Source organism: Micromys minutus (genome assembly GCF_963924665.1).
Source record: "Micromys minutus genome assembly, chromosome: 11".
NCBI lineage: Eukaryota > Metazoa > Chordata > Mammalia > Rodentia > Muridae > Micromys > Micromys minutus.
In genome coordinates this window covers 41,606,271-41,630,249 of record NC_137980.1, presented here as the reverse complement: position 1 = coordinate 41,630,249, position 23,979 = coordinate 41,606,271, and positions in this window count along the sequence as shown.

Below are 23,979 nucleotides of genomic sequence, written 5' to 3'. Positions count from 1 at the left end.
ACCTTCTACTTTTTCTTGTCTGCTCCTCCAGTCTGGTCACCCCTATAGATCACCCCTGTAGATCACCACCATAGATCACCACTATAGATCACCACTACAGATCACTACTATAGATCACCACTATATATCACCACTATAGATCACCACCATAGATCACCACTATAGATCACCACCATAGATCACCACTACAGATCACCACCATAGATCTCCCCTATAGATCACCACTATAGATCACCATTACAGATCACCACCATAGATCACACTATAGATCACCACCATAGATCACCACTACAGATCACTACCATAGATCACCACTACAGATCACCACCATAGATCACCACTATAAAATCTGTCCCCACTGATCTGATTCTTCTACCCTACCCACCTGACTCAAACCCACTCCACCCCACTCCAGCCATGCACCACCCCCTCCTCACTAATATAATCCCAACCTCATCTGGCTGTAGCAGCCCAGCCTGGGGTGTCTGAGAAATGGTCAAGCACAAAGCCTTTTACTGAAGCAGTTTCAAGAAGCCAGTCCTTGACCCCCTCGGAGCTCTAGGTCTTTCAGAGAAAGCAAGCAGCAGAGGAGATAGGGATGGGCAAGAGCAAAAGCCATAATTCAAGTGCATGTCAGCACAAGATGGTCGCTTAACAAATGCCAGGGAATGTGTGCAGGGTTCTCACTGTAAGGAGAAAGAAGAAACCTCTTATAATAGGGGCCAGGCAATCCATCTACCCATTTACCCATCCATTCATCCACCCACCCACCCACCCACCCATCCATCCACCTACCCATCCACCCACCCACCCACCCATCCACCCACCCACCCATCCATCCATCCATCCATCCATCCATCCATCCATCCATCCATCCATCCATCCATCCACTCACTCATCCATTCATCTAACAAGGTTGAGAATGTACTCATTCTAGGTGCTCGGGGCTGGAGGATGCGGGGGTTTGGGGAGATGGAACTCTCTCCTGTACGGCTTCTGAAAATTCACCCACAATGCAGGGAACCAATAGCCACCTAGGACTTTTCAGATATAGACAGAGAAGAAATCACAACAGGGTGATGAAGGGCAGAGGGTGTGGGAGGGTGAGGGTGGGAGAGAGCAGACACAGAGAGGGCACAGCAGCATGTGGCCTCAGACTCAGTGTCATGGGAGAGCTCTTAGGACATGACCTGCGTTAGGTCATGACCTGCATGCATAGGCTTGAGATTGAGGCAGGGACAGGAAGTGCAGGCTTTAAGGGGACAGTCCTTCAGGAACAGCAAGGCAGGGACAGCTCTTCCACAATTGGGAGTAGAGAGTCAGGTAGGAGAGGTGGACCAGGCCTGTGGCTCAAAGGAAGACTTGGTGGGAACAGGTTTATAACACCTGGGGACGGTAGGTTCAATTCCTCATCTCCAACTGGATGCTGGGAGGTGGCACCCTTTTACCCCATGGAAATGTCCCACAGGAACAAAACTGGGAGAATGTTTAGCTTTACTTGACTGTAGATGCTTTAAAAAAAAAAAAGAAGAAGAAGAAGAAGATCCCGTTCCACCCTGGGTGCGTCTCTCTCCTGTTCCTTGGCCTTCCTTTTGGCCTGTCCTTATGAACCCCTGTGATGCCATGTCCTCAGGCCATACAATTTCCTGTGCATTCCTGAAGTGATTTAAACAAGTCCAGGTGCATCTGTCATCCCATGTCAACGCCTACGGAGAAGGAACAGGAGGGACAAAGGAAAAAAAATTATGTGGCCTCTGTTTAGTCTGCTTGGCGCAGGGAAATAAAGGCGGGTGATTTTGTGGCCATGTTTGACTGCGGTGTTTCATTTGCGTGCTTGGATCAGTGAGACTTTGAAACAACAAACAGCCACGTGATGCTTTCCGAGGGGACAGGGTTTGCCTAGTGCTGGGAGCTGGGGAACTGTGCGTGCACAGGACATTAGTTACATCTGCATTTATTAAGTACTTACTGTGTGAGGTCTTGGCTCCTGACACTCTGTCCTCAGCAGCTCTGTAGGGGGTTCACACTGTCCACAGGTAAGAAGTGGAAGGCCAGGTTGTTGGGGGTGTGCTGCTGGTCCTCACGGTTTGCTAAGAGAGGCAACTGTGGGCTGTCAATCACAGCCCATGCACATCCTGCATCCGAGGACCCCAGCATTGACAGAACAGGGCAGACAGCCTTGTGCTACCTTTACAGCTCCTGGGGTTCCACCACTTCTTGGGTCAGCTCATAGACCTGTGACTTACACGCCCAGGAGGGTAGCCCGGCAGATGTAACTTATGCTGGCCTCTGTACCACCTTCTGCTAATTTCACGGCTCCTCCACAGGAAGGAGTGCACGTGTGTATTTGTATGTATGCATGCAAAATATGTTTGGGTGCCAAGGTGAAGGGTCCAGGGGAGAGACACATGGAGCAAAGGTATGTTCGCCCACATGGACATGCATGTTTGTATGTGTGCATAAATGTTTGCACAGAGCTCCTGGGGCATCATGACTTGAATTCGTATCCCAGGTCAGTCACTGACTAACCTGCAACTTCAAGCCACTGGTACAATTTCTGGATGCTTCTGGGTGCTTTGTTCCATGGTGGCAGTCATCTCCTGCTCCACAGGACTGATTAGAGATGCATTGGTTCTGTGACCCTCTGAGAAGTGGGGGTCTGTCATAAGATCAGTTCTAGATTAATGTCACCCATTGCTGTCTCTTGTGCCCCTTTGTCTTCTGAATGCACAGCTCTGTTCCCAGAGTGACTGCAAGATTTACCCGATTCCCATGAAGGGCAAAGGGAGGAGCATCGTGGCCCAACTGAGCTGGGAGGCCTTGAGCAGGTGTGTCAGCTCCCTGTGCCTTGATTTCCTCCTCTGGGAAATGGGATCAACCATCCATTTGCAGGGAGAGGCAGTGGAACTGAGCACTTGGAATGTGTGTCTCACCCCTCAGCTGCATCCTTTTGTCTTTTCTCCGTTGATGGCCTCTCTTGATGGAAAGCTTTGCTGGCCCTTCCTTGAACATGCAATGCCCTCAGTCAGACCCTCGCTGACCACTGTCTGAGGTCCTCCTTGGCCATCCTCTGTGCTGCTGACAGGAAGTAACCAACAGCTGTGGCTTGATACCATCAACTACCGGATCCCCAGGAACCCCCAACAAGCCAGGTTTGGCCACCTGTCCCCACTACACCAACGAAAGGGACCAAAAATGTGTTCAGTGTGGCCATACTGGGAAGTGACCATCGCATCTGTCTGCGGGGTCTTGAAATGAGGTTTAGTTTTCAGGAGAGGGGTAAGGGGTCTGTGCAGCTCCATCGGCCTGGTTAAGGACCGAGAGGCTGTATTCATTACTGCCTGCTGCTATTCTGGCTCTGGCTTGCCCCACAGAGCAGTCTGATGAGTTATCAGAATGTGTGAAACCCCCTTCCAGAGGCCAGTCCCTCCTCTGTCTGGCACCAGGGTTCCAGCCTCCCCCTTCCCCCAGCATGGGATTCGCGGAGAGAGTTTAATTTTGCAGAGTTCACGTCTCCATCATCGGACAGCACAGATGTTTCTTTTCAGAATATCTTCTCTCTTGCCAGCAGAGGCATGTCGGTTACAGCGCCTGCTTTCATAAATAAAGCTTTACTGCGACGCGGCCGCCTCGTGCTCTCTTATCCTGACTACTTTCTTGCTTCAAGGACTCAGGCGGAGGTTGGGATGTTGATTGTACAGCCAGACTCTAAAACATCTCTGTGGCCCCTGCTCTGTTCTGCTATCCCAAATGCACAAGAGAGGAGGATCTGAGTTTGGGGTCTGTTTCCTGAGGTGTTTTTGGAATGTTCTGTGTGGGTTGTTGTGTAGGAGGCAGATAGTTGATGATTGCAGTCCTGTGGTCTCTAGCTGTCACAGACAGGAGGCTGTGTCTTGGATGTCAGTTTTCTAGGCTGTCCCAGGCCAAAGGAGACCCTCAGGAGGGAGGAGCTGGGATTACAGTGAGATGCTCACCCAGATGCTCAAACTGTCCAGGGCACGAGGGCTGCCCCAGCTGCTCCATTGTGGCAGAAGCCAAGTTCATGTTTCTTAGGCTCTTTCTCAAGTGTTGGCCTGTTTTCTTTTCTCTTTTGAGATAAGAGTATCTTATAGCCCAGGCTAGCCATGTAGCTGAAGATGACCGGTGACTGTCTGATTTTCCTGTCTTCCTTGATGGGATGACAGGTGTGTGCCACCACTCCTGGTTTCTGTGGAACTGGGGGTGGAACCCAGGGCTCTGTGAATGCCTCTGCCAATTGAGCCCCAACCCCCAGCCACAGCCCCAACCTCAGCCCACAAACCCAGCCCTAGCCCCAACCCCAGCTGTTGTTAAAAGTCACAGGGCACCAATGTTGTTAAAAGATGACATCCTGGGTTTCGGCACCAACGTTAGGAAGAGGATAAAGAAAATGGGGGAGATATGGTACATGGAGGTGTGGCAAGGCCTGGGGGCAAGGGAGATGCCTCTGGGAGGCCCATGTTGGGAATCCCTTCTCCCTGAGGGACCAGCCACACAACGGTATAGTATAGAATTGAGTTTATTCAGGTCTTTGGGGGTGTTAAGAGGGTAGTAGAGGCAGAGAGAGAGAGAGAGAGAGAGAGAGAGAGAGAGAGAGAGAGGAATAGAGAAGTAAAGGAGTAGAGGCTGGCGATGAGCATGTGTGGGTGGGGGAAGGGGAAAAAGAGGGGCAGGGGTGGGAGAGCAAGAGAGAGAGGAGGGGGTAAGCAGTCCCTTTTATAGTGTCAGGTCACTGGGGTGAAGCATACCTGGCTATTGCCAGATAACTGAGGGGTGGGGTATACCTGGCTGTTGCTAGGTAACTGAGGGGTGAGTTTACATAATCCCAGCCCCAACCTCAGCCCCAGCCTCAGTCCCAACTCCCAGACCCAGCACCAGTCCCAGCCCCAGCCCCAAACCCCAATCCCAGCCCCACCCCCAGCCCACAGCCCCAGCCCTACTCCCAGCTCCAGCCCCAGCCTAAGCTGTTCTCCTGTGACTGTCTTTTTGCTAGATTTGTGGCCTTTAGACTGCAGTGGGGGACAGGCACCGAGGAAAGCTGCCTGGGATGTTGGTGAGTGGATTTTGGTTGTTGACAAGTCCCTGTCTCTTATTCATTTCTGATAAGACGAGGTTCCTTCTTTGGGCAGCTGAAGAAACCATGAACCCAACCAAGAAGCCAGACTCAGAGATGTAGGTGTCCTCCTCTCCCGGTTTGACCTGGGGCCGATATGTAAGTCTTTAAGAGCTGGGGTTGTGTGGAGTCATGTAAACCAGGGGCTCCCGGGTTCAATTACTTTATTTTCAAGATGAAGAAGTTGGAATCTGGTAATGTAACGCTATAACCTATGTTATCAATATGGGGACATTTGGGGGCCCATTTGACTCTAGCCCCAGTCTCTGACCCAGTGGTTTTCAACCTTCCTAATACTGACACCTTTTAATGCAGTTCCTCATGCTGTGGTGACCCCCCACCCATGAAATTATTCTTGTTGCTATTCATAATTGTAATTTTGCTACTGTTATGAACTGCAATGTAAACCTAAAAATCTGCTTTTCAATGGTCATAGGTGACCCCTGTGAAAGGGTTATGTGTCCCCCCAAAGGGATATATTGCCACCCCACAGATTAAGAACTGCTATTTTAGCTACACAGACCCTCTTCTTGCAGCCACAGTATCTGAGGGGGTGCTGGGCAGGAAAGCCTGAAATCCTTTGCACTTTGGGAGGATAAAGTCTCCACCACACCTCCCCCAACACTCCAATACCCCACATTCTGTGTGTCCCCACTGCGGACAGTCCCCCACTAGCATCAGTGATGCCAGGGGACCATATCATACTTCAAATTTACTCACAAAGCCTGCTAGCTAAATGCTGCCCTCAAGACAGACAATTGTTCCCTTGTTAGACTTTTCATGGCCATAGCAAACACCTGACAGATAAGACCTAAGGGAGGAAGGACTAGCTTTGGTTAGAGGTTTCAACACACAGTCCTCAGCTCTGTTTGAGGGCCTCTCCCTGAGACAGGGCATAATTGCAGATAGAAATTAGATGTGTGGGTTCATACACAAGTGTACGTATGAGTACACACACACACACACACACACACACACACACACACACACACACACATGGTGGGGGGATATGAGAATAGTCTTTCAAGGCATAGGTTCTTTCTTGTCCTACCTCCTAAAGTTTCCAGAACCTTCCAAAGCAGCTCCACCAGTGGGGACCAGTCTTTTAGCCCATGAGCTTGTGGGGACATTTAAGATTCAAGCTGTTGGACATGTCAGGACATGAGGAACTGAGTCGGGTAACGAATGGCCTGTGCCATTAAGAGAAATGTGTGTATGTCTGGGCCAGAGTCAGGATGTGATGTTGGGAGAGCAAAGAGGTCACCAGAGTTAGTCCTATGGGACACCGGGTCTTACTGTGTGTGGAGAAAATGAGCCAGATTGGAAGGGGGGAACCATTATGGTCTTGCTGTCTTTAGAGCACCACATTAACCTTCATCTCCTCTTTGCATTTGTGTGAGTGACTATTTGGTTAACATGTCTTCTCTCGGTCCTTGACTTCAAATGAACTGCCCATGACCATAACAACCATGTGTGGTGATGATGTTCTGTGAACACTAGTGACAGAACAGGGATGGGGTGGTGGTTAGTCTTGACACAGGAGTAGGTCTGTGTCCGCCTATGTCCCCTTACAGGAACTCCACATCTGCAGACATGGTGCCAGCTTCCGACGGTTAGCACAAGAACGCTTTCGGACACAGCCACGTTGATCATGAAGGCGATTGGTTATGCAAGAATGGGGAAGGAGGCACAAACACCCAGCCATCTCACAGCCTAAGAGGAGGCCTTTGTGGCTATGGGTATGGTGCCATCTGTCATCACCAGGGACAGATATGACTAAGGGGCATATTGCACACTTCTGGTGTTGCACAATCAGTGGTTTAGACAGAAACCAGCTCTTAAACTGTGGCCACCAGCCACATGATCTTAGGGAATATCTCACCCCTCCTCCTCTCCCTCCTTCTTCTCTCCCTCCTCCTCTTCTGTCTGTTCCTCCTCCTTCTGTTCTTTCTTGCTTCCTGAACCCTTCTTTTCTTCTCCATCTTTCTCCTCCTTCTACTCTTTCTCATTTCCTTCATCCCCCATCTTCCTCTTTTTCCTGCTCCTCCTCTTCTCCCTTCCTCCTGTGAACTTCTTCCTGCAAGCTTCCCTCCCTGATGGAATCTTGCTCTATGGTTCACACTGGCCTCAGACTTGCCATCTTCCTGCCTCGGCTCCTTCTGTGATTCCGGGATGTGCCAGCACACTCACCTTCATCATTCTCCTGAGCCCCATAGAAACTTCCACCGACTGGGTACCTAGGAAGCAGCCGTCCTAAACACGGGCTCCAAGTTTGCTGCTCTCCCACCTCTGTGATCCCTGGGCTGGTCAGGGGCTTTGATCTTATTAATCATGTGCACTCACACACACACATATTCAGCTGCAATCTTTGATGTTAGGATCAGGAGCCACATGGAAGAACTTGTTGGGATGACTGGAGATTCCACGTCTGCCCCAGAGGTCCGTTAATGAGGGGTCTTTGTCAGATGTCAGCACCCCATGTTGCTGCTTTAGGTAGTGGGGTGTCAATATCTAGAGAGTGATCTGGTCATGTGAACAGCTTTGTGGGCTGAGAGCTTTGGACTGTTTATTTGTGTAACTCCTTTAAATGATGTTTGTGTGTGTGTGTGTCTGTCTGTCCATGTCTGTGTCAGTACATTCGTACCATGTGACATGTATAGAAGTCAGAAGGTCAGAAGACAACCCCAGGCATCAGTCCTCAACCGCCTTCTCCTTTGAGCCATGGTCTCTTTGTGTTTTGCTGATGTGTGCTCCATGCTTACAGGTTTTCAGATAGGCCAAACAGAAAACCACCCACCCACTTCTCCCAAATTTTATTTTCAGGTCTATGTTATTTACATGCTTGAGTGACTCCCTGCATGTCTGTGCACCACATGCATGCCGGGTGCCCATGGGTTCCCTGGAAGTAGTTACAACAGATGGTTGTGAGCTGCCATGTAGGTGAAACCAAATGCCTAACTTCCTCAAGAGCAGCTTGCACTCTCCACAAACAGCCGAGTGTTCCCTTCAGCCCCCATCCTACCGTCTTGCAGGAATGCTGGAATTGCAGGTCCATTTCTCTCACAGTGTGTGGGGCTTTGCACCCGGGTAGTCCCATGTCAGGTACACCACTTACTGCGCCTTCTCCCTCGCTCTCCGACTTTCTAATTTCTAAGTGGGATTCTGGGTCCTCTAGGAGATCGCTCAGCTGTCTTCTCTGCCTTAGCCATTTCTGTCTCTCTATGTGTTCATCAGAGTGAGTCTGCAGCTAACAGAACGCCCCGTCCACAGTGCAAGGATATGGAGCTGCCTACCAAGAAGCAAGAAGGCAGATGGCCAAGGATGTGTATGTGCCCGTATCTGCAGCTCGGGCAGTTGTCTCCTGCTCATGCGCACTCTCTTTCACTGAGTTGTTCAACAAGCATCTGTAAGGTACCAACTACTCCAGGCACCTGTGAGTTAAGGATGAACAAGGCAGAGTGGTCCTGTCTTCATAGGGCTTCCATGACAGCTGGGACAAACTCCAGAGGGGAACAGTTTAAAGGCAGTTTAAAACAGTTCATTTAGCTCACAGGTTCAGGGATATTGGTTGCTCCGCAGAATGGAGCATTCACATCACAGCAGAAAGAAAGCAAAACGGGAGATGGAGAGTCTCTTTGTGTGTGTGTGTGTGTGTGTGTGTGTGTGTGTATCTCTGTGTGTGTGTGTGTGTGTGCCTATGGTAGGGGTGAGGGCATATCAAGCACACACTCTTGCTTTTGGGTTTTCTTTCTCCCTCCACCACTGCTGTTTTTCGTTTGTTTGTTTTTGAGACATTTCACCATTAGTCCTGGCTAATCTGGAATTTACAGAGATCTATCTACGTGTCAAAGACGTGTGCCCTCACACATGGCTCCCACCCTGTTCCCCACCCCCACCCTTTTTTCTTAATGAAATAGGCTGATTGGGCCTGTGTACTTTTTTAGAATTGTCTTATCCAAGGAGAACAGGGTCGCCTTACTCCAGTGTGCAGGAGAAGCCAATCTGGGCCTTAGGTACTTACACTCAGTAAGCAAGTTTTGTGTCCCTCCATCCATCAGAGACAGGCAAAAATCAACAAACACATTTGAGGGAGCAGGACAGGAAGCTCAGTTGTGCACAGAGCACAGAGGGTAGAGGAGAGGCCTCGTTCACAGTCTGCAGGAGCCTGGAGCTCGGAGCCTTGGAGGCAGCTGTGGAAACACTGGCCAGGGCGGCCTGTGCCATCACAGCCACAGAGGCTCCAGAGCAAACAGCACCGGTTCCCAGGACACTGAGAAGCAAGAAGTTAGCCAGAGGCTGACTGGTCCTTAGCACACACAATGTGGGTCATTCCACATGGAAGCTGGGAGCTGATGCTCACACAGTGACTGGTTCTCACAGGGGGCGGTGGGGGATGGGGGACCGTGACTTAGCAGCCAGGGGAGGTCTCTTGGATACCAGGAGAGCTGTCACTGTGATTCATGGCTCCTCTGACATCACAGGGTGCTTTTTGTGATGCAAAGTCAAATATTGTCTAGACACACACCGGGAGCCAAGGGACACAAGCGTTGTCCTGTGTGACCAGTTGAATGTGGAATGCGACACGGAAGCATATGGTTTCCATCATGTTCTGGGACTTGTTTTTCTCGGGTGTGATACACAAGGGTGAAATATATAAAAGACTGTCACAAGACAGGGAAGACGTTTTGCTCACTGGTCTCTCGAGCAGGAACCAGTACACAACACAAGGCCACCAGGAAGTGCTAGGGTTGGCCTTTGAAGGGATGGCAAGGTGAGGCACTGCAAGTTTAGGATTGGCTAAATGAAAGTTTCAGAGCGCTCTGGGCTGTCCCTAGCTGTACCTGAACCTCTGCAGGGACATTTAGGGCAGGTGTGCAGTGACCCAGTGCTCAGCGAGGAAGGTGCTGAATGTGTTCTCAGCTAGACGGATCTGGTTTGTACTGAGTGAGACATTGCATGCAAGCAATCTGGAGGTTGGCAGCCCTGGCAACAGCAGGTCTCCACTGTCAGCAAGGACCTTACATGCAGAAATACCAGAATACACAGCATAAAAAAGCTGGTTAAAACACACAGACAATACACACACACACACACACACACACACACACACACGTACATATGCACACACACACATAAACACACATGCACATACACAAAGACAAATATGCATGTATGCATGCACCCATACATACATGCATGCACACATACTAACACATGTGCCTGCATAAACAACTGAGTTCAAATGCCTTTCCCATCCTTAAAGTAGCCACCACCTTCTTTGCCCAGAACAGGCCCTTTGTGCCCTTTAAGTGCAAGGACATTTTGGAAGCTTCAAAACCAAAAAAACCCCAAGCGTTATAATTATGCACTGTGTGTATGGTTTTGCCTTTACATCTTATTTTGAAACTACAGAAATCGAATAGAGGAAAACAAGAGGCTCAGGCAAACAGCCAGTTTCCTGTGGGCAGAGCCAGCAGGGACTCAAAAGGGAGGGCAGCCTCTTCAATGTCACTGGTTTTTCCCTTTGCACAGGGAAAGAGACCCCAGCACTTGCCTACACAGGTACCCCAATGGCCACCACACTTCCTGTGCCTCGTCCTGAAATGCTGAAAGCAAAGAGTGGGAGGCCTGCCTTGTGTGTGAGGCCTGGCTTAGTCTACCCTGAGTTCTACCCGTAAGATCATGGGTTCCCCTCCCATGGTCCACCCTAGAGATCTCCACATCAGTGAGACACCAGAACATCCATGTAAAGATATTGTGATGTCTAAGCCTGGGTGTCAACCTGACACACCCAGTAAGAGGGAACTTTAGTTGAGAAATTGCCTCTGTCAGACTGTCCCCTGGTCACACCTGTGGATTATTTCCGGATTGCTAATTGATATAGAAGGACGCAGCCCACTGTAGGTGGTACCATCCCTAGGTAGGGGCTTTTTGTTTGTACAAGAAAGCTAATTAGGCATGAGCCAGGGAGTGAGTTAGTAACCTACCCCAGCATTGCCCCATGGTCTCTGTTTCAGTTTCAGTTTCAGCATCCTCTTTAAGCTCCCCGTGGATTTCCTCAAAGATGGACTGTAAGCCAAGTAAGTCCTTTCCTTCCCCAAGTTACTTCCAGTCAGTGTTTTATCATAACAGCAGAAAAGTGAACTTTCTGTAAACCACTCATTCTAGAAGGAAAAGTCTTCAGCTTCACAATGGTGGTGGCTATGACACGACACAGCCTGCTTTAGGACAGTCTTTGTGGGAATGGGGTTCGTCTGCTCATGCTAGGGAGAGCTTTGTCTCTACATGGCTGTATTTGCTTAGTTTCCCATCTACGCTGGTGCAGTCAGGCACTCAGTAGCAACTGCTTCAACCAACCAGTGCTGAGAAGTGTCAATGGCTGCACTTCTTCATCGCCAACTGCTTCCTTGCCTCTCCGAGCTGACAGGGTATGACTTTTTCTTCTTTCCTTGAGATTCAGCTTTGTGTGAGTCGCATATGTGATTGCTTATGCATATGTGGATTCATGTGTATGGAGGTCAGAAGACAACCTTGGTAGCCATCCACCCTTCTTTCTCTTGCTTGTCTGAAGCTCACCAATCAAGTGAAAATGACCTTGGGATTTTGTCTCTGCCTCTCAGGTCACAAGCACAGGATGACACCCTGGATTCTGGGACAGAATTCATGGCCTCCTGCTTGAGAGGCAAGTACTTTGTCAGGTCAGCTCTCCCCAGCCCAGGACCTGAAGTTTTTACGTGCATAGAGTACTACATTCAGAGCAAATCTTGTTCTTCTCAGCCTTCCTTTCAGCTCAGTGCAGCCACAGCCTCTCTTGCAGCTCAGTGAAGCTATAACCTCCCTTGCAGCTCAGTGCGGCCACAGCCTCTCTTGCCGCTCAGTGCGGCCACAGCCTCCCTTGCAGCTCAGTGTGGCTATTTACTCTGTGCAATGTACAGAAAGAGAAGATCTTGTAGACTTTAGGGAAGGCTTTTAAGCAGTGAAGTTCTTTGACTCCCACCTTTCCCCTGGTCTTACAGTTCTATGTAAGCACGTCACTCTGCTCTAAGTAGCCCCAGCAAATGGGGACCACCTACTGGGTGAAACAGGAACCTTGGCCTTGTAGGGCTGTTTACTCTCAGACAGTTCTACTAGAAGAAAACCACAGCTGGACTGAGGTCCTCATTGGTACAGAAAGAAGCCTTAGTTTAGCATGGTGCCCTGCAGCCTGACTCACCCAGGGAGGCCACTTTGGTGTCTTTGTGGGAGGCACCACCCCATATTAGAGTAGCAGACCACATTTCCTGCACCTTGACACAGACTCGCCACTGGAAGGCAAGGAAAGACCCAGGCTTTGAAAAATACAAATATAATTTTTTCCCTAGATTCTCTTTCTCAGCCATAAACAAAATCTTTGTTTGATGACATTGTGATTAAAAAGAGGATTCAAGGGCTGGAGAGATGGCTCAGAGGCTAAGAGCATTGGCTGCTCTTCCAGAGGTCCTGGATTCAATTCCCAGTATTCACATTGTGACTCACAACCATTTGTAATGAGATCTGGTGCCATATTCTGGTGTGTAGGCATACATGTAAGCAGAACACTGTATACACAATTTATCAGCCAACCAACCAACTAACCAATCAATATATCTTGAGGGGGAGCAGAGGGAGAGAGGGAAAGAGGGAAAGAGAGAGAGAGAGAAAGAGAGAGAGAGAGAGAGAGAGAGAGAGAGAGAGAGAGAGAGAGAGAGAGAGAGATCAATTTTTATTTCACACAGGAAATAGGAAAAGAAAAAAAATTCAGTGCCCAATCTGAGTTAGGCTCCCTGCTTTTCCTACACTTACGGTGAGGATGAGAGCTCATGTGTGCATGCACACCAACACACTCATGCCCAGGTACCCCATTTCACTCCTTATCCCTCCAATCCCCCCATCCTCCCCTCTCTCACATTCCCTACCTCATCCCTCATCTCACTCAGTTAACCTTAGGGAGTAGGGAGGAGGGACAGATGGCACCTTGAGCTTTCTGCTGGGGCGGAGGAGGATGTAGAGGCAAGGAGGATGCTGCTTTGGCTCATAGATTTGGTCTCTGCACCTCCTTCACCCATAGGACTGGGGGCTTTACATTCCCCCATGAAGCTTGTCCTCCATGAGACCCAACCTCAATCCTTGAAGCTCCTGAAGTTTCTGCTCTGGATAAGGATAGTTCATGGTTCCAGTGGTTCCTCTTTCCCTCTTTTCCCCTTTTCCCACCTGGCCCCTGTACCCCTCCTCTCTCCATCTTCTCATGCCTCTAATCCTAGGCATAAATATAAGAAAGCATTCCTGTTCTAATCTGCCGAAGCCCAGGTCCCACCCTTTTGGGACAAAAGGGTGGAGTGGTCACTAAAGGCCCAGGCTCCTCACACTTGTCATTAGGGGTCCACACTGATAAGGACTAACTCTCAGGCCTCCTCAGTGGAACTTTCCAGACAGGAGGTGCACAGTTTAGTGTGCGTGTGGTTCAGAGGATGGACCTGGATCAGTGGAGGCTCACTTGAGGGGTACCATAGTCTTTCCCCATAAGGAGCACTGACTGTGTGACTCCTACAGCAGGCAGGACTGCTGGGTCAGAATGGGTCTCCTGTGACCATCAGAGTGGACTACAGGGGCTACACCAGCCAGAGAGTGGGGGCAGCAGACACCATGATTTCTCTGCCATTAGGGCTCAAAAGGCAGTTCTGTTGGGGAGACTCCAGGAACCATGGTAGTTGCCTTTACACAGTGAGCGCCCACATTCAGCATGGACTTCAGCTCCTCTAGAATCATGTTGAGGAAATAAATGGGAGAGTTAGGTCCTCCTCTCGCTCCCCAATAGGTTGGAAGGACTATCCCCAGCCCCACTTTGTCCAGATCCTGTCTTGTTTAGAGACATGGCTATCTTGCAAACATAAGAGCTTCTGGGGTGCTCAAGAAGCTACCTGGTGGAAGAGAGGGTCCTGGCTATGGACAGTGACCAAGAGGTGAAGGGGGTGACTATATGTGCTGAGTGAGCAAAGTGTTGACATTCTCCAGCCTGATCAGTTCAAAGGTGGAAGCTGGAAGTAGACCTTTGAGACAAAAAGACACCGTTCCCCTCAACACCTCTACCGTACAAAGCCTCCTGAGCTGTACCGCATGGAGCAGCCAGTCAGTAAACACTGGTAGAAGGACAGAGTGGCTTCCCTCTAGCTCTATACCAGCTTTCCCCGCCCCACTCATGGTGATCTCTGGGGTAGAGGCAGGGCTGGGACCCCCTCACATCCAATCAGAGCTACTTGCTTCATTCTCTGCACTGTCCTGGCAGTGGTCCTGGACAGAAAGATTCCATTATTGAGTACTCACCCACAGCAGCGCTCCGTGTGTGGCGGTTAGCTCCACGTCTGGATTTGGCGCAGTTGGCTTGTCATAGCTGACTAGGAGCAGTGAAGGGTGTGTGTGGAGGGGGAAACCCTAAAATTGGGCATACTGACTCTGGCTTTCTGGATAGGTTGTGGTGACCGGATAGGTCTGCTCTGAGTGTAGCACCAGAGCTCCCTGCATGGAACCCCCACTTAATTCATCAGCATGAGACACTGTGTGAGCCAGGGGAGGACGGTCATTAATAAAAGGGGGCCCCTGAGAACTAGTGGGGCTGCTTTTGCCCCCAAGGAGCTCAACCATCCCAGCCTATGCCTGCCTTTGGGTCCTCAGCAGGTGAAGCCTTTTTCCTAGGATGAGTGTGAGGTACAGTTGCCACAGAACTGTGCTCACACCTCGCCCTATCACTCTGGTTTCTGGGATGGCCGACTCTGCATTCCCATTCCTGTAGCTGTAGACAGCCACAAGCTCTGTACTTCTAAACAGGTAAAAATACATCGTTTTTCTTGTTTTAACTCTTTCTTTTTTTCTCCTCTGCTCCTAAAGGTCTACGTGGAAGGCACCTCCCTAGAGCGTTGTTTCCCAATAGCACAACCCTGGGAAGGATCAGAAGGAAAGAAACACACACACACACAAACACACAATCAAAATGACCCCATGCACGCTGAAGAACCACTGGAGAGCCTCACAGTAGCAGGAAAATACTGGGAGGGAGAATAGTGTCCCATCCCAAAGCTTTGAAGAGTCCCTGCTAGCACCAAGCACCAAGAGCCTTGTACTTTATGGAGGTACCTTCACACCGGGACTCCTGAGTTACCTGGCTAAATTCCAGACTCTGCTCAGGAGGGCCTGGGAGGTTCCCGAAACCATCTTTTTAACAAGTGAGATGGGAAAGCCCTTAGCTGGAAGTGAGGCTTAGTGAGGTCACCTGGAGTCCTCACTGCAGTCTGAGAAACTGGCCACTGGTGGGTGACATGTTCCCCAGGGCAATGACCTCTTAGATTGAGCTCTCAGGTGAGTGACAAGTCAGTGATTGCCTCAGTAAGTGACACTGTGAGGTAGGAGATGTCCTTGGGTAGGAGCCCTCTCCAGGGCCATCTGGCAGGCACATGGTAAAGCTAGGATTTTAACACAGATCTCTTCATCCCTAAAGTCCCCAGTCTAACACGACGGTGACTTCAGCTGCCCGGATGATTTTTCCAATAAAATTTTAGTGTATTTCATCATGTCTCAGTAATTAATCTTGGTTGTAAAATCATGAAAAATTAATTATGAGATCCATTCCCCTTTGGGAACCCTGAGCTATGAACACTGACCTTGTGTTAGCCTGTCCCGACTGAGCTGAAGTGAGCTGCTGTCACCGATGCCTGGCTCTGGAAGGAGGGTCAATGCCAAGCATCCATCACGTGAGCTCTTACCTCTAACAGCTCAGCAGAAACCAGAAAGCACTTACAGTGGCCTCAGACTGCAGCTGCTTTCTTGGTCCCATCATAACCTTTGCTGTAGAGCAACGCAGGCCTGCCATGTTTGCGGTCACCTGTTAAGGGAGGCTACCAGGTGTCACTGTAGGTGGGGACCCTGAGCCAGGCCAGCTCAGCCTTGGACAGACCCCCCCCCACACACACTGCAAAATTCCACCGTGGATGCACCTTACATGGCCAGGCTTTGGGGACAGGAGGATGCACTTCAGTGCCTGCATCCCCTTGACTTAGAGGTGGGGAAGACACTATGAGAGAACCCAGAACAGGACTCTGGGGAATGGGACAGCCAGGGGGAGGGTCAGAGGTCAGAGGTGTGTTGGTGAGCTCTGCTCCTTGCCCCTCCTGTCACGATCCATGTGAGTGACAACTTACTTTGAAGGTGGTAGGACCAAGTAAATAGAATTAATTTCCAAAATGTCCCCTACTTTAGTAGAGAAAAGCTATAACTCCAGGTGACCCAAAACTGGAGTTGAACTAGCAAGCAGGTTATGCTTCTGGGGCAGAAGTGTTTCTCAAAGAATGGTTTATCTGCCCATGTGGAAGTTTACTGTTGGTCAGGGCATTGTGAGGTGGGAGCACTATGGGGTAGAGCGCTGTGGAGTGGGAGCACTATGGCGTGGGTCACCGTGGGGTGGAGCATTGTGGAGGTTAGAACACTGGGTGATAACAGTGTGGGGTGGGAGCACTGTAGGTGGGAACAGTGTGGGGTGGGAGCTCTGTGGGGTGGGAACACTAAAGGGTAGGAGTACTGTGGAGGTAGGGGCACTGTGGGGTGGGAGCACTATGGGAGTGGGAACACTGGGGTAAGAACACTGTGGGGTGGGATTATTATGGAGGGAACACTGGGGTGGGAACACTGCAAAGTAGGAGCACAGTGAGGTGGGACCACTACGAGGTGAATGCACTGTGGGGTGGGACCACTGTCGCTTAAGGACACTATGGGATGGGAGCACTGTGGGGTAGGAGCACTGTGGGGTGGGAGCATTGTGTGTGGGAGCACTGCGGGGTAGGAGCACTGTGGGGTGGGAGCATTGTGTGTGGGAGCACTGTGGGGTAGAAGCACTGTGGGGTAGGAGCACTGTGGGGTGGGAGCACTGTGGGGTGGGAACACTGGGTGGGAGCACTATGGGTGGGAGCACTGTGGGGTAGGAGCAGTGTGGAGTAGGAGCACTGTGGGGAGGGAGCACTTACTGTGGGGTGGGAACACTGAGTGGGAGCACTGTGAGTGGGAGCACTGTGAGTGGGAGCACTGTAGTGTGGGAGTACTGGGTGGGAACACTGTGGGTGGGAGCACTGTGGGTGGGAGCATTGTGGGGTGAGAGCACTGTGGGTGGGAGCACTGTGGGGTGGGAACACTGTGGGGTAGGAGCACTGCGGGGTAGGAGCAGTGTGGAGTAGGAGCACTGTGGGAAGGGAGCACTTACTGTGGGGTGGGAACACTGAGTGGGAGCACTGTGAGTGGGAGCACTGTAGGGTGGGAGTACTGGGTGGGAACACTGTGGGTGGGAGCACTGTGGGTGGGAGCATGTGGGTATGGGAACACTGTGGGGTAGGAACACTGTGGGGTGAAATCACTGTAGGGTGGGTTCACTTCAAGTACTGACTGAACTCTGCTCTCCCATGAGAAGCCCAGGATGTGTCATCATGGCCGATCTCTTGTGTTCTCTTAACCTGGGACATCGGCAGCTGGTGGGAAGATGCCCAGTCTCACTTCCCTCCCTGTCTTGGGGACTATTATTTCTTCAGGGCCTTCCTGTCCCAAGGGTCACCTTAAGTGCTGGACACAGCATGACTTCAGAATAACCTTGGAGGTCTTTAGTCTAATTGTAGCATTCAGACAATGAATATAGGGTAGGTTCACTGGATCAGGCCAATCACAGCCTGTTTCTGGGGCTGGGGGTAGGGTCAGCCCCAGGGACTGCTGGGTAGGGAGGTGGAGAAGGACCAGGTGAATGGTTGCTTACCATCCTCTCACAGGTGCCCAAGGCAGAGAAGTCACTCAGCTGTCCTCTTCAGCCAAATGTGGGGAATCACGAAGCTCGTCCCAGTTTGACTATGCTGTCCTGAGGGTAAAAGGAAACAGGAGGCTCAGCAATCTGGGAGCCGAGTACAGTGGGCGGAGGGCCAGCATGATTGTTGCTGTGACTATTTTAGTTCACTAAGAGTTGTTTTATTTTAATCAAGGGAAAGGAAAATTTTGTTCCTTTTACTGCATGAAATTGACTTAGCTGAAGTTAGTTTTTGTTATACAAGTGCTTCCCCCTGTAGTGAAACCTGAACCAGGAACATAGAGTCAAGTCTCCGGTGGTTGGGTGGGGCCCTGCACAGGGCTGCTTCTGTGCTATTCTCCATCTGAATAGTTACTCAGAGACACATAGGTACTGATTCCTTCAGCAAATGTCCACCAACCTCCCACTGGGTTCCCGGCCCAGTGTCCGGAGCAGAACGTCTGTGGGGTGACCCAAAGCAAGGTAAGCGATGAGGATCTGGGGGGAGAAGACAAGTCAGGGAAGCCACCTGGGATTTCGGCAGAGGTGCCGAGGGCATGAGGGTAGGACTAATTCCATGAGAGGCAGCTGGAGCCAAGGTCTGAACCGGAACGTGCCAAGACAAGACAACGGAAGTAGGAAGTAGGGAAACAACAGGTGTTGGGGTTTAGAGCGCACCCCACAGGCCAGAGCAGCACATGAACTCAAGAGGCTTTTGGGCATTCGAGGTGTGTCTAAAATCGCATCTGAATGTGTCTCACATACACGGGCGGCATGGCAGTCAGGGACCTCGCTCTGCGCTCACAGGTCTCTGGCGCGCATGTGTGCATATTGATCTCCCATTCCGCCCTTTGCAGTTCCCACAGGCAGGGCAGTGGACTCTGTTCAGGTTGTACAATATTGATTTCACAGCAAAGGGACTGGGGTTTTACGCTCCTTGATCAAAATAAAACGTCAGATGCATTAATACCCCAGCAGGTGTGGGTTGGGAGCAGGTGTGACCGTGACTGGAACATGGATTTGTCTGTCATCCCTTACCTAGGTCAGCAAAGATGCTGCTCCCCAAACCATTGAAGGGACAATGCCTGGGAAGATACCTCACAGCTCCATAGACCCGGCTTACAGACTGATCTACAGGCCGATACAAGGGAGCCTGCATCTGCTCAGAACCACCTGACCCTTTCTACCTTAACTAAGGCTGTCGAAATGTCCCCGGAGGGATGAGGCCAGGATGAGGAGGACAAGATCTGTTGGGGAGACTAGACTGCATTGGAGGACACAGCATTGGGGACTAAAGGGGACAGGTTGATTTGGATGGTCTCTACACTGGAAGAGGAAGTAAAGAAGAGGTAAAGGCAAGCTGGGAAAAGAAGCAAGAATAGAAAATGAGACCATACAGCGTAGCGGCCCAGGGCAGGTGAGCCTAGTGCTGGAGGGGTCGTGGAGGCCAACTGCTGAGTCTGCAGAAGCTGAGCTGCAGGTGAGAGTCCCAATACTTGTCATTTGAATTTTAATTAACTTAGTGCACACACACACACACATACACACACACACATACACACACACACACACACACACACACACACACACACACACACACACGTGCACACGTGCACATGCATCCATATGATGGGAAGTTAGTGTGAATCAGTTTTCTCTTTCCATCCTCAGAGTCTCAGGGTTGAGCTCAGTTCCCAGTCTAGGCAGCAAGCACCCTTACCCAATGGGCTCTCCTAGTGGGTTTAACCAGATACACCAACACATGCCTTTAAACCCACGGCCGAGAAGGAGGCTAGAAGGCTTCAGCTCGGAGACTCACTCTTCTGCTCGTCCTGTTGTATGAGTGTAACCTCTGAACAAGTGGCGTACCCTCAGGAGTAGCAAGAGGCATGCCAGGTTAAGAGAGACGGAACAGTCTCTTTGGTGGCCTTCTGGTCCTGCTTTATTGTATGTGGCTCACACATATTCATTTATACGGATCCAAAAAAGCAGTACCAGCTGCAGCGGCTCGGTGGAACTGTAAACTCTCGAACACACTGTCTGCCCTTCCACGGTGAGCCAGAACCGTTAGGTTCCATCCTGCCCATCTTCCTTTGCCCCGCCCACTGTGTCCAGGCAGCAGCTGGGCAGCATTCCCCAAGCCTCTCTCCCTTCTTCTCTTCACCACTCAGTGAGTTCTTCAGGAATGGGTGCACCAGGCCTCACTTCTCTTCTGCCCACCAGCTCAGGCCTCTGGTCTCACTGCTGGTTTTCCAGGTCAGCCTTTGCCGCACACCTAACCTGTTCTCATAAAGCTCGTCCTGTTAAAGTGACCAGTCTCTCAAGGTTCCCACTTCTGTTCCTTGTTATCACCTGTCACTTCTTGGGTGTCATCCCCCCATACTCTCCTCCACCACTGGACCACAGCCATGCTGGTCTCAAGCTCAACTTTCCCTACCCTTCTCAAAATGGTACCCTGCCATTCTCTCTCCCTACAGCCTTCTGCCCCCACCGTTCCACAACCCAGACTGCTTCCCAGCTTCTTCCATCTTGCCTGCAAAGCCGATCTGGGCTTCAAGGTTACTCTGGGAACCCACCCAGTGCTCTGCTCCTTCCGTCCCACATCTTTATCCCCAGCAGCATCCATCCATCTGCATTGGATGGATGCCCTTTGTAGTCATGCTACGATCCGCCACTGTCCTTAAACCCTATGCCAGTTCCAGAACTACAGGGGTCAGAATGCCTGATCAGTACCCTGCACAGGATTGGCTGGAATTCATCCCAGATGAGGATTGTTGCTTCTCTGTGTGTTGTATGTGTGAATGTGCACATACATGTGCATGTACAAGCATGTGGAGGCTGGAGCTCAACATTGAGTGCCTCCCATCATAGCTCTCCCCCTTGATTTTGAGACAGGGTCTCTCGCTTTGCCGGAGTGCCCTGATTTGCCTCAGCTGGTTGCCGGTGAGCCTCAGGGACCCTCCTGTCTCTGCCTCCCCTGATGGCACCTGCAGCTTTTATGTAGGTGCTGGAAATCCAAACTCAGGTCCTGCTGTTCATCCAGCCGTGTCTCCAGACCCTATTGTGTGGCCTGCATGGGTGAGAAAATCGCAGGCAAAAGCATTCTCCGGAGGAGCAGTAGAGACGGCATGTGTGGCAGAACAAGACTTAGCCTTATGAAAACACGAAGGGATAAGCTACAGTTGTTCAGTATCTCTGCAGTGTTAAAATTTCACAAGGGTCAAGGAAGAAGAAAATGCTAAAAGCCTTCCTTCCAGGGTGATGAAGAAACAAGGGCGGGGAAACATGGATTAGTAGAAATGGAACAGTCACTAAAGCCTGTATTCCCACCATTGCTGGGAGGTAGGAGACAAATGAAGATATTTAAACACATGTAAAACAGCCACAGTGTCTTCCCAATGGAGGGAGAATAGAAGAAACGGCTCAGCACTCCGAGGAATCATCTCCTCTCTCCCTGCTGAGGGACAGAGAAAAAAAGGGGGGGGGGATGATATTTACATTTTCTCCAAGCCTTTAATTTTCTCATTTATCATTTGTCAGAGCCTGAGGCCCTTCCTTAGCACATGGTGTTTGCCAGCAGCTAATGATCCCTTTACCAAACATCACAGCCCAGCCAGGCGCTTGTTAATGTTGCTAAGGCTGATGATTTAATGCTTTACTGACACAGGCAGGTCTCCGGACCCTAGATCACAGGAATGCTGCAACTCTGGGGCTCTGTGCTTCCCGGAGGCTCCCCCAATACCAGGGAACCATGGAAACCATTCCATTCCCAGATAATGGAGATAGCTGAGTACTGAGATCGGCTTTGGAAGCCAGGCAGAGGCTTCTAGAACTCCATTCAGTAGTTACAGACTGGACGCCATTTTGCTGAGGATAGCAGAACACCTGAGGACTGGCGTCACTCAAGGAGTAAGCCTGGGCAGGGTTCCAGGGCTCCCACCTAGCTTTCCTTCCTTGGCCCCACTTCTCCTTCACCTCTTCTTTCTCCTTCTTTGAGGCTCCTCCTCCAGCTGAGTCCCTAGATCCTGAGACAGAGGCATTTAGAAGGGCCAACTCGTCTGGATCCTTCTTTATGGACCAGTTTAGAGGCTTGTCATTGATATCAACCAGAATCCCAGGAAACAAGACAATTTTTAAAGGAAAAAAAAGTGGCCTTTTTGTGTTATATTGTGTGTGTGTGTTGTGTGTTTGTGTGTGTGTGTTGTGTGTGTTATGTTCACATGCACGTACGTAGGTCAGAGTACAACTTGCAGCTGTTTGCTCTCTCCTTCCACCATGTGAACCCTAGGAATTCAACCTCAGGTTGGCAGGGCCAACATGAAGGACTTGTGCCCCCAGAGATATCTTGCGTGGCCCAGAAATTCATCTTTTGGATAAAAACGCACAAGTGTCCAGGGCTCTGCAACAGAAAGACAACACTTTGCACCTGGGAACCACTGGAGGAATTGGGGGAAGGGCTTTTTTATTTTTATTTTTTAAAGCAGCCCCTGCAACTTTTCAAGGTGGAGTTTGGGGGGGTTCTTCCTGGAGACAGAGCTCACACCTAGGAAGCAGGGTGGCGTGCCGTGGTAGAGAACTCCGATGTTCCACCCACTGTATGTGTCTCGGGACACAGACTGGGAGGGGCAACATGTTGGGGATGCGGCCAGGAAGGAAGAAGGAGAGCAGAGGAGGGAAGCCAGGGGTTGGACAGTTCTCTGGCCTTTTCCCCAACCCAGCCATTCTCTCTTGTATTCCAGGTCTCATGGCTGGGTATCCTTTAAACTCGCTCCATGTTGTCTTTGGCAGCCAGTCGGAACCAAGGCTCTTTAACAAACATACTTTGTGTTCTAGGTACTATGGTGGCTATCATGGTGTTGATGTCCTCAAGTTGGCCTTGTCTGTCCTGGGATTTGACTTTTCAGTACCTAGCTACTAGCTTAGTGACCTGTACTGGCTGAGAGAGGGCAGGGTGGGGCCTGGGTCTCTGCAGAGTTGTGATAACTGTCCCCTTTCTTGTTCTGGAGGGCCTGTCTACTCATTGGCTTGGTTAAGCTTCTTCCACACAGGGGCACCCTCATGTTTCCGAGGTCTCCTCCCTGCAGCTGTGATCTCCCTAGAGCGACTGTAGTGTGCTGAGCCTCCCCGGGGTGTCTCTTGTGGCTCTGGCGAGCACATGAGACCCAGGCTGGTACCATCCTGGCTTTTCCAGCAGACGCACAAGCTTGGGAGATGCCCCATGGTGGACTCTGACCTGTACACATGTCTAGATTGACATGAAAACATCGGATCCCGGCCAAGTCAAGCTCCAATCAATGCATTCCAGACTGCTCTCAGGAAGCACTGGCAGCCAGAAAGGACTGGGTCCCTTACAATCCGGCAGAGGGGTCACAAACAGGCCACTTCCTGTTTCCATTGTTGGGGATGATGGAGTCAAGATGATAACATCTGGCCTGCACCTGGCTTACTTCAGGCTCTTCTGCCCAGCCCCACCAGACTGGACTTCTTGCGAATGTGCTGGGATCCCGGGGATACACAGGGCTTCGAGCTATGACCTGCCCCAGATGTCATGGATGCTCAGAGTGACCCCTGACCTCAGGAAGGCAGTGGGCTTTTTGGCAAGAGCAGGTCAGAATCAGGTCCCCATATGCGGAACAATGAAAAAGTTGTATGTGGATGCAGCTGGGGAGAAGCGGGGATTCAGGAGCTTAGTGGCGGGGTCTGTATGTGACACAGGTCACAGTGAACAGAAGTCAGGGGTTGACAGTGAGGAAAATTCAGGGGCTGACCCTCAGAGGTCAGACTGTAGACTAGCACAGGACCCTGGAATAAGTATGTACTGAGAACATTAACTGCTGATAGTACAGAGCTCATTTCTCATGTAGCCAAGGGCATCTCTGAGCATCTTGTGCTGGGTCCCCTATGCCTGGAGGGGGAACTTCAGGAGGAGGACTCCATAGGGGAAAATCATCATAGTTTTTTCCCCCACTGCTCATTCCTGAGTGTTTTCTAGGCAGATGTTTGGTGTCTCCCACCGGTGTCTGTT